The sequence below is a fragment of the Apis dorsata genome, unplaced genomic scaffold, assembly GCF_000469605.1.
Source record: "Apis dorsata unplaced genomic scaffold, Apis dorsata 1.3 scaffold_44, whole genome shotgun sequence".
Taxonomy (NCBI): domain Eukaryota; kingdom Metazoa; phylum Arthropoda; class Insecta; order Hymenoptera; family Apidae; genus Apis; species Apis dorsata.
In genome coordinates, this window is record NW_006263346.1 from 2406095 (window position 1) to 2416437 (window position 10343).

A 10343-nucleotide genomic window follows, 5' to 3' on the forward strand; every position below is an offset into this window, starting at 1 on the left:
TATCCCAGCTCTGGCGTGTCTTGGGGGAGGAAGGAGAAAAAAGAGAAGAGATGGGAGGAGGCTGAGACGTTTTTTTTCGGTTTCTGATGTTTCCCTTTTTGTGTCATAACATGGAACGCGTATCGAGGATCTTAAAAATTAATTTTAAATTAATTTTGTCTTTGTCTGGAGAGTTAGGAGTGGATGGACTCCTTCTCTTTCTTTCTGGATGTTGGAGATACGAAAAATCAACCCCTTTCGCGATTACCTTTTGGTTAGTTTCTTCTGATAAAGCGTGAACGAAGGATCGTTTTGTTTTGGGTTGTTTGTTGTGGGTTGTGGAAGGGGAAATTAAGTCTGTTTTTTTTTTAGATAGGGAAGAATGAATATCGCTTTTCATTGTCTTTCTGTTTTGTTTCATAGACAGGCAGGTGTAAATAAAATGGGAATTAATTGTGTGGAGTTTTTGGAGAAACATTGTTCGCAGGTCTTTTATATAGGTTCGATGTATAGAAGGGATTTTTTGAAATTAATATTGGAGTCTTTAAAAAAAAAGGGGGGGGTCTTTAAAATAAATAAAAGAGTTGGTTGAAATTACATCTTCGAGGTATCGAAGGAAACTAGTTTTAGTATAGTTATCCTTTACTCTTTTCACGAGATCCAATCTAAATTAGAAATGCTATTTTATTGTTATTTGGTTAAGGGCTTAGGAAAAATAGTGGCCAAGACCTCTATTTTCGAGATACCAAAAGGAAAACCAACCTCATCGTTGATCTCTTCGTTGGTTTATCCATTTTATGAGACCCGATGAATATAGGGGTTTCTGTAAAATTAATTTTATAGAGTTTCCTTTTTTTTTTTTAGAAAAAAATAAAACACTACTATAATTGCTAAGATACGAACCCCATCTTCGAGATAGCGAAGGAAAACCTTTCTCTTCGCAATTCTCTTTATTTCCCTTTTTTTATCGCGCGAGTAGTCTGGTTTTTTGGCTTTTTTAAAATGAAAACCTCCTCTTTTATCTCTACTCTCTCTCACATATATATATATATATATATCGGAAAACATTGAATTGATGTATACAATACAACGTCGATAACGATCAGCGTGGCGAGAATCGAGCAGAAATGTTCTATAAATAAATAAATAAATATAAATGTCTAAAGAATATCTATCCAGGATAAATTATATACCGGTATATTATAACGGTATCAATTTCTATTTAATCAATCGAATCGAATTGCCCGAATTTATCCCCAGGTTCGTTCACCTCCTCAGACCCCGTGAATCCCGGGGATTCGATGAGTAAATTCGGCCGGAGCCGAGGATGACGCCCCCTTCTAAAACATCTTGAAATATTGAAAACGAATTCGATTGGATGATCATACGCGTATGTAAATGTAAAAAAGGGGAAGAAATTTTTTTTTTTTCTCACGGCGGTGCTATTTGTGCCCCTCGTGAATTCTTGATACGCTCGCTATTTCAGCGAACGATCTCTCTTATAGACAACCCTCCTTCCTCTTTCCCTCCCCCCATCCGGCTTTGACAATCGTCTATGGAATCGCGGGCCGATCTATTTTCCTAAGTTCCACGTGTTCGCGTCGCGTTCGCGTTTTCAAACAAACCGGCCGGCAAGTATTGCTCTTTCTCCCCCTCGTAGACGTGAAACTGGTCGAGGAACGTTGGCAAAGGAGGGTTCGTAAGGGTGGTTTTTCGAGGACGATACGATTTTTGCGAAAAAACGATCGAAAGAGAGGAGAGGAAAAAAATTGTTTGGAAATTTTACGGGGTTGCGGATGTTAAGGGTGAGAAAGAATTTTTTTTCCTTTTCTTTTTTTTTACGACCAAGAGCATACTCGTCGACAAGAACATTATCACCAGCAATATCGGCCATTTTACTCGAGGTATGAAACTTCGAGGTTATAAAATTATTAGCGCAAGCTATATATGAGAAGGCTAATGAAAATAAATCAATGATATACGAGTGAGACTTTTTAAAGTATTCTATGGTAAAATGGTGAAAAGTTTTCACCAAAGGAGAGGGGGATTACAAAGGGAAGGTTGAAACGTAAGATTAATTTTGTTACCCTTTGTATATAAAAGGCAAGCAAAACGTTGTATAATATTTTACTCAATTTTCTTCTCCCCAAGAAAAAGAAAAAGAAAAGAAAATACACGCAAGACCAATTACAAAAATTCTCGAACGCACTTCAACCCCATCACCTCGATCGAGGCACATCGCCTCGATATCCATCGTTATCCGTCTCGAGGGCGAATGGAAAGGTAAAAAGCAGATGATGCCCTGCCCTTCCCCCCTCCCCCCATTAATAGCCAGGAAATAATATCCCACGTAAAACGCTTCCGATGGAGAGCGAAAGAAAGTCATTTTACCGGCGCGACTGAATTATAGGAGTGGCGAGAGTCAAAGGGAGACGCATCGAGGCGTCCTGTGCGTCGTGCTACTATTACCCCTGCTAACGATTTCATCCCCTCGCGCTGAGATACGAGAGAACCGATGGAGGAAGGGAAGAAAGAAAGGAGGAAGGAAAGAGAAGAAAAGAGAAAGGAAGAAAACTTAGTCGAAAGGGACAGACGGACGGACGAGAAGATAGGAGAGGAGGGTGAACGAGGGTGCAAGGGGTGCAACGCCGCGTAAGTAAGTAAGTGTGCAGCTCGGCTCGGTGCATTCTTCTCGACTCTCTCTCTCTCTCTCTCTCTCTCTCTTCGTTTCCTTTACGTGGAGTGGTCCAACGTGGAGTTTTTAACGAGCCGAGGCCGTTTGCTACTGCCTTCTGGCTGCTGGCGTTCGCCACCTCGAAGGGGGTGGATCGCTATCGCGGGGCAGGGAACATTATGCCACCCGCCGTCTGCCAGGCATTGTGAGCCTCCATGGAATATTACGGCCGTGGAAAGAAAGATATGCAGAAAACGGCGAGGGGATAAAGGGGGAAGCCAGAGAAGGGGTGGCTGCAGTTCGTTCGATCGGGCCTCCTAAGCTTGATGTTTCTCGTGTTCATCGTGATCTTTTATTTATTTATTTATTTGTTTGTTTGTTTATTGGCGTGGGACGTTTTGATGGATGTAAGAAAGGGGAGGAATTAGGATAAGGGATCGAGGGAAAGTTATCTTGGGTTGTATAACGGATGAAGTTTTGTGAAAGTTGTTAGTAAGGCTTGGGATCGAGAAAGAATGTAAAATTGCATATTTCACGTGCGAATGCAATGCTAAGTGCTTGTAACGATCTCCGTTATCGAGCAAAATGAACAAGGAAGATTCTTACATTACAACGTGTTGAAAACATTCCATTAAGGGAAGAGAGAATATAATATATCCTTGTCTGTGGAGCGTCATCGTAACGGTTAACAGCGTAATTGCAGCTAGAATTCCGGATGCGACTTGAATTTCCTGATCTCCGAATTATCTTTGGGGACAAATGGAATTTGTCTGGTCGAATTCGATTCGCGCGTGCATTATTATTTATATCTAAATTCTATTATACATTTTCTGCAACGTGGAAATCTCATAAACCTGTCTTTCGAATAATTAACGTTTTACTATTTATACAAACAGGATTGTCTGCTTTTCATCATTTATTATTGTTTAATGTTTTTAATATTACGTTCGTTTCTTGCGTTGAAAGATTAAAATGTGTAAAAACGTGCTTTAAAATCGTTGATTATAAAGTTTTTATTGTAAATTAACGAAAATCGCCAACGTATTGCAACATATTGCGACACATCGCTTCAAATGGACCACCAATTATGGATTTTCAAAATTTTCATTTTTGTATTGATCAAAAATGTAGATAGTGATTTGTTTAAAACTTGCTTAAATATACCAGATTAGAAAAAGTGTCAACAATCCATTTAACTCTCTCGAGAATTATAAAAATTAGATTTACTTTTTTTAATTTAAACCACTTTTACGATGAAATCGAAATCTTTTGCTCTTCGATCATTCGCAATAAAACTTTCTGCTTTATATCCAGAAAGGAAAAAAAAAAAGAAAATTATCAGTTAAAAACGCGTTAAAAACCCATCGTTTCATCTTTAAAACATATTCTATGCATTCCTTTTTACGATTATATATTATTTATAACTGAATTATTAATAAACCACGCGTCTCCGACACACCATTAGCATGTATTGATTTTCGTTGCGCCACGTTGTTAGTTATTTTTAAGCGGTACGTTCCGGCCGTAATTAATTCGATTGAATCGATGCACTCTCGCAACATGATCGTGGCGAAAACGTGTTAAAATTCGCGGCTCGAAAGTATCGGCGGAGGAGTGGACCTTTCTTTCTTTCTTTCTTTTTTTTTTTTTGGAAATATTTTTCGAAAGAAATTTTTATATGAAAAAATTAAGCCCGTTGATACTTTTTTTTCTTTTCTTTTCTTTTTTTTAAATATCCGTATAAATTTATTCCGTTCATTCGTTTCGAATTATATCGTATTCGTTATATCGATTTACGTACGTACAAAGATGATAGAAGATAAAAATCCGTTGTGAAGAGCATCTTAATTAAAAGAAGTTCCAAGAAAATCGTATCGAGTAATTCCAGATAATTAATACTTCTACTTAAGATCCTTAATGTTCCCCATTCCACTCCTTCTCCTCCCCGTTCGTAGTAATTTACTTATCCACCTGAAGGATCGGAATCGGTGAAAAAAAAATCGTTATTAATAAACCTTACGAGCGCTCATCAATTATCCTCCTAAATCCTTAAAGATATAACTATAAAAAGTCGAACATAAAAATATAAAATTATATTTCACCGTCAAATTAAATTATCGTCATCTCTCCCCTACTACTTTTACAATTCTTCAAGTAAATAAATTCAGCAAACTCGAACAACTCACCTTTCGAGATTTCCAAAGAATTCGAATAAACCTGTTCCAACCTGTATCAACCAAAATATCGTAATCGATTCGATAATCGATCCGTATGAAAACCTGAAAACTCCATCCCAAACATAGTTTCCTCTTTCCTCGAGACTATTCTCCTACACAAATCCTCCCTTCAAACGACCAAACGAAAATAGCGAGGAGAACGCAGCATCGACCGTCCAACTTTCGCCATCGAGCGAAAGGATCCACCTCTTCCCCTCCCCAAACACACATTTATCCCCAAATTGCTCGCGATTTTCCCGACATGAACGTCTGAAAGTGGCCGTAACGAGCCTCGTGGCCCGAGCCATCCCAGAGACGTCGTCGTGAAGCGCAGCTAGGCGAAAGTTGCGCGGCAGGGATGCGCGGGAGTCTTACGTGTGGCACGAGAATGGGACGACGCGCTTCGTCGTCGTCGTCGTCGTCGTCGTCGTCGTCGTCGTCGTCGTTCTAGCTACGCGAAACGAGGCCATTTCTCTCCCCCTCCCCTCCCCTCCTCGCAGCGCCACCGACGCGCCCCCTTTTTTCCCCACATCGAGATACGTCAACGCTTTGCAGAGTGGAGAACAATCGGAGGGAGAGAGAGTTCAGTGCACCGGGACCGGAGTTCCACGAACTCCTCTTTTCCCCGGCGGATGCGCATTCGTCGCGGGAATATCAATTCATTGTAACGAAGTTTCACGCTTTTCGACCCGAACTTCCCCCCCTAGGTAGAAATTTCATAGATAGATAGGTAGATAGATAGATAGATGCCGTGCACGGGACCCTCCCCTGGCATCGCGACATCGTAGCATCGACGACCTGTTGGCGGAAACAGGGAGGGGAGGAAACTGCTTGGAAACTGGACAAAATATTTGGGATCGATATTGTTGGAGTGACAGGATCTTGTGTACTCTGTATTATCTCTTATTGGAGATATTTCATATTTTGGTCGATTAATCGTTTGGTCGAAAAATTTTATGTAAATTATAAAACGAGCTCTTACGAATTTTTGTTAATTGTTAGATAATATTTCGATTTGTTTAGATATTTAGAATTCAAATAGAGATACATCGAGTGTAATATAAATGTACGAGTTTGTGAGAAAGAATCGTCAAATAATCTTTTCACTGATCCTCGTGATCTTGTGTTGGTTGTACTTTTTAACTGCTTGTGGTTAATTTTACTGGGATATCGAGAGGTTATGGAATAATCCTGATACATTAGATCAATTTTTCTTTTAGTTTCTTGTAGAAAGTTAGTACTTGCTTTCGTGGAATTATTTTTATTTCGATAACGATTATTTTTAGATCGTAGCATTTTCTAAGGATTTATTTTAAGGAAAATAAAAACATCGATACGTATACAGCGGGCGAAACAGCCGTGCTCGGAGATTCGATATCGAAATAATGCATCGTGGCTTCACTCCCATCTCTGTATCAAAAGAAACTCTAGAGACAGTATATATACATATTTGAAATCGCTTCTTATGCATATATCATCGTCCGATTTCTATAGAAATAATCTTCCAGAAATAGCGCAGGACTAGAAATATAATATAACGAAACTGGGTTAAATATCCTTTTCGAAAACTCTGTTTTTTAAAAGAAATAATTTTTACCCGCGCAATCCTTTAAATATAAACCGATCATCGATAAATAATTAATCACTTTCTTCAATCCTCATAAATTTTTACGATAAAATCGACTTAAATCCGATCCGAATTTATCATCAAATTTATCCAATTTTATATTATATTATACCAAAATTCTTAACGATTAGATCGAGCAAAACAGTTATATATCCTATCGAGATCGGACATTCGATTATTCACTAAATTCTTGCTCGCTCGAAATCTCAATGCTGCGCCCATAAACGTCACGGAAGCGAAATCGCCCTATTCAGGAATCTCTGGCGACTTCCGGCTGCGTGGTCGTAGGCGGTCGCGAAACCGATAGTTGGTTCGATAAGTGGCCGTGCAAGTAGGAAAAAGGGAATAATGAAAATAAGAAAACCTCTCTCCCTCCCTCCCTCTCTCTCCCTCTCTCTCTTTCTCTCTGGTGTATACATGTCCTAATCCACGTCTCGGCCACGGTTCCAGACATCCATCCCCAACGCTACGCCCCAACGTTTCACCCTTTCGAATTGGAGCTCGTGTATCATTAGCTATTCAAATTCATTTCTTGCACGATATTACACAGGTGAAATATACAATGGCCGTTATAACGGTGTGGCGTGATTGCCTCCACTTTAGCCACATCGTTGAAAAACGAACTCTCCAACGATGGTTGCGGCACTCAGCGGCTTGGGGGCTGCCACTGGGGGTTCATTGCACTGGAAAAGTTTCACCGGTTTTCGACGAGATGGATCGTTGGATCGTTTCGCTACAAAAGACAAAAAAAAAAAAAAAAAACGTAAACGTGGGGAGGCGTGAAGGTTGCGGGGGAAGTTATTAAGTTAGGTTTAACCTGCTGGGTTAAATGTGACGAAGTGAGGTCACGAAGTGGAGGAAGGAATCTCTTGGAGATATTGGTTGTTTAAATGATGTTAAGGAGGAAAGTTCTTGTTAATTGGAAGAAGGGAAGATATGTATTGAAATAATTCTTCTTTTTTTTTTTTTTTGAAATGAAAGAATAACGAGAAGGGATGGTTTAATAGTTTAAAAGGCTATTATCAAAGTTCAAGTCAAATTGATCGGTTTTAGATTTTAGTTTTTATTAGGATGGAAAAGTTGTTACGTGATATCTAATTGTTTTCAATGATGATATTTGAGCGCAATACTTTTAAATTGTTACATTACATTACATTTCTCTCTCTCGTTTATTTCTCGTAATTATTTTTTTCTTTTTTTTTTTATGAAACATCTTCCTGATAATTTATTGATCGTTGAGTAAATATTACAGCGGTGAAATCGGTTTGAAACACACAATTTACAGAGATCGTGGTGTTTAAAGGATTTACGAATTAAATCGAATTTCATTATGACATCGTTGAAACGATGATATCGACATATATATTTCCCTCTGTCTTTTTACCGAGACATTCATTGTACGTATATTATTTTAATTTCTGTCGCCGGTAAACCGAAAATATTCCATTTCAAAAATTGAAAAAAAAAAAATCAGTCAGAAAATTCAGTCGCGATATAATACGCATAATAAAAAAATAAAACGAATAACCTTAACAAACAGCGAAACAATTCCCTATTCCCCTGAAATATGCCGTATTATTTTCTCTTACACGTAACACGAGCCAATCCCCGTCACTTGTCGCTCAAATTCCTCTATTCCATCTCTCTGAAATATGAAACACATTAATCACGGAAATGCGCTCTCTTCGCGAGCCTCGCCACCTCCAAACATCAAAACCGTGAATACGTTTCGAACGAACGTTATCGCCACGATATTTTCCTCTCTCTTCCCTGCCTTTCTTTCGACGAAAAAAGAAAAGGAAAAAAGAAGGGAAGAGACGAAAAGGCGGGCTATCGGCGGGCTAATTAATTGTCAAAAAATGCACGAAGTATCCCCCTCCCTCTCGTTAAGGGACCGATTTACCCCGGGTCGTAATCGGCCCCGGTGTAACATTACCGAAACTTATGTCCCTTTAGCGAGCGAGAAAAAATTACGAGAAACGTTAATGGCCGCGAATTATTTACACGTTCTTTCACCGAGGGCGAGGACGGAGTCCTCGGCGAGTAGGAATACGAGCGAGAACCGGCCGCGGCGATGATTTACTCGAATCGTAAATTCAACCCCGCTGCTTTCAGTCAGCGTAAACTCGTGGCCGGCATCGCGGCCCCGCCTATAATTCGCATGCGCCCATTTCCCAGACNCGGGCTCGGCGGCCACGTTGAATCAATAATTAAGATAGAGGCCGATCGAGGGAAGGATCGAGGACGATTTATCGAGGGAATTGGCGGGAAATTTGAATTTTGTTGGTATCACGCGTCCATGGTTACGTCTCTTTCGTAGGAAGAGTGTTGAACTGTGTGTCTGTTATTGATATTGATCCGCTCGTTGGCGGGAAATTTGATTCTTCGAGCGAATTTTAATTGCTGTTCGTACAGAATTTTATTTTTTAAATCTTTTTCCCCTTCCTATCGGGGAAGAATATGTTTCTTAATTGTAATTACAGTTCAAGATTTAATTACACGGGATATACGTTTACAATACGTTTCGACAAAGTTTTGTATTTGACTCTGTGTGATTTAGCGGAAACTAATTAGATCTCTCGCGAACGAGTTAGCAGTTGCATTGTGTAAACAATTCGAAAACGAGTAGTTCGAGAACGTGTTTTACGTGTAAGACGATAATCAACGAGTATTCGAGCCTCCGTTCAAAAAATTACGAATGATAACAAACCGTGTTAAAAAATAACTTTCCTCGCAAAGATATTCTTTCAATCCTTCTCCTCGAACCAATAAAACCTTTCCTTTCCCGAATCCACACCCAGAGAAGAATCACACACAGAGAGAAAGAAAGAGAGAGAACCTTTGAACCTTCTCCTCCATCCTTATTCACCGAACAAAATGTTTTCGACGGAATCGTTCGGAAAAATATTGTTGTTTACAAAATTGCCGCGTGTCACGGCCCCATCTCTACTCCCCGATAATATCGATCGCCGGGCCCGGCACAGAGAGCAGGAATTTTTAATACTTTCATCGTGTCGTAACTCGGCTGCCCGGCCGCAGAGCACACGTTCCTTCTCCCTCTCCCCCCCTCCCTCGCGCGCAGGGGGAGGGGAGGGGGGCGCGTTGTTTATCAGCCCCAGGGATTTCTATCGGGTGCCGAGCGAACCCTCCGCTCAGCCGGTCCACCTGTCCGTGCGCAACAACGGGCACAGGTGTCCGCGCGCGCGGCAACAGTCACGCGGCAAGGTGCAACGGCCGAGCGTGACTTCTGCTCCTCGAATCTGCGCGACGAGATCAGCGCTGTATAATGCAACCCGGTGGACGAGGACTTCGATTTGCCACCGCGTTGGATCCGCGTTGAAACGCGGCGAAAAACGTGGGGCGAGGCGTGGAAAGCCTCGAGCCTGAAAAGAGAAAGAGAGAGAGAGAGGGAGCGAGGCCGCCCTTGGCGCGCCACTCGCGCGGACACTCGCCGCTCGTTTATTCTCCATCCGTGCTTAAACGGTAATGGCCGCGCTGGTGGCCGGGTTTAATAACGGCCACGCCGAGCACGGGCCCGATCAAACGTTAATCGCGCGTGCCACGTTTGTTTACACAGGGAAACGGCGGAGGGAAACGTCACCTCGCATACCGGTGCTAGGAGGTTGAGAAAGTCTCGTAATTTTCGTTGATTTCTCGCATAACTTCGTATAATGTCTGCTATACGAAGTTATTCGAGAAAGCCTCGAGCCTGAAAAGAGAAAGAGAGAGAGAGAGGGAGCGAGGCCGCCCTTGGCGCGCCACTCGCGCGGACACTCGCCGCTCGTTTATTCTCCATCCGTGCTTAAACGGTAATGGCCGCGCTGGTGGCCGGGTTTAATAACGGCCA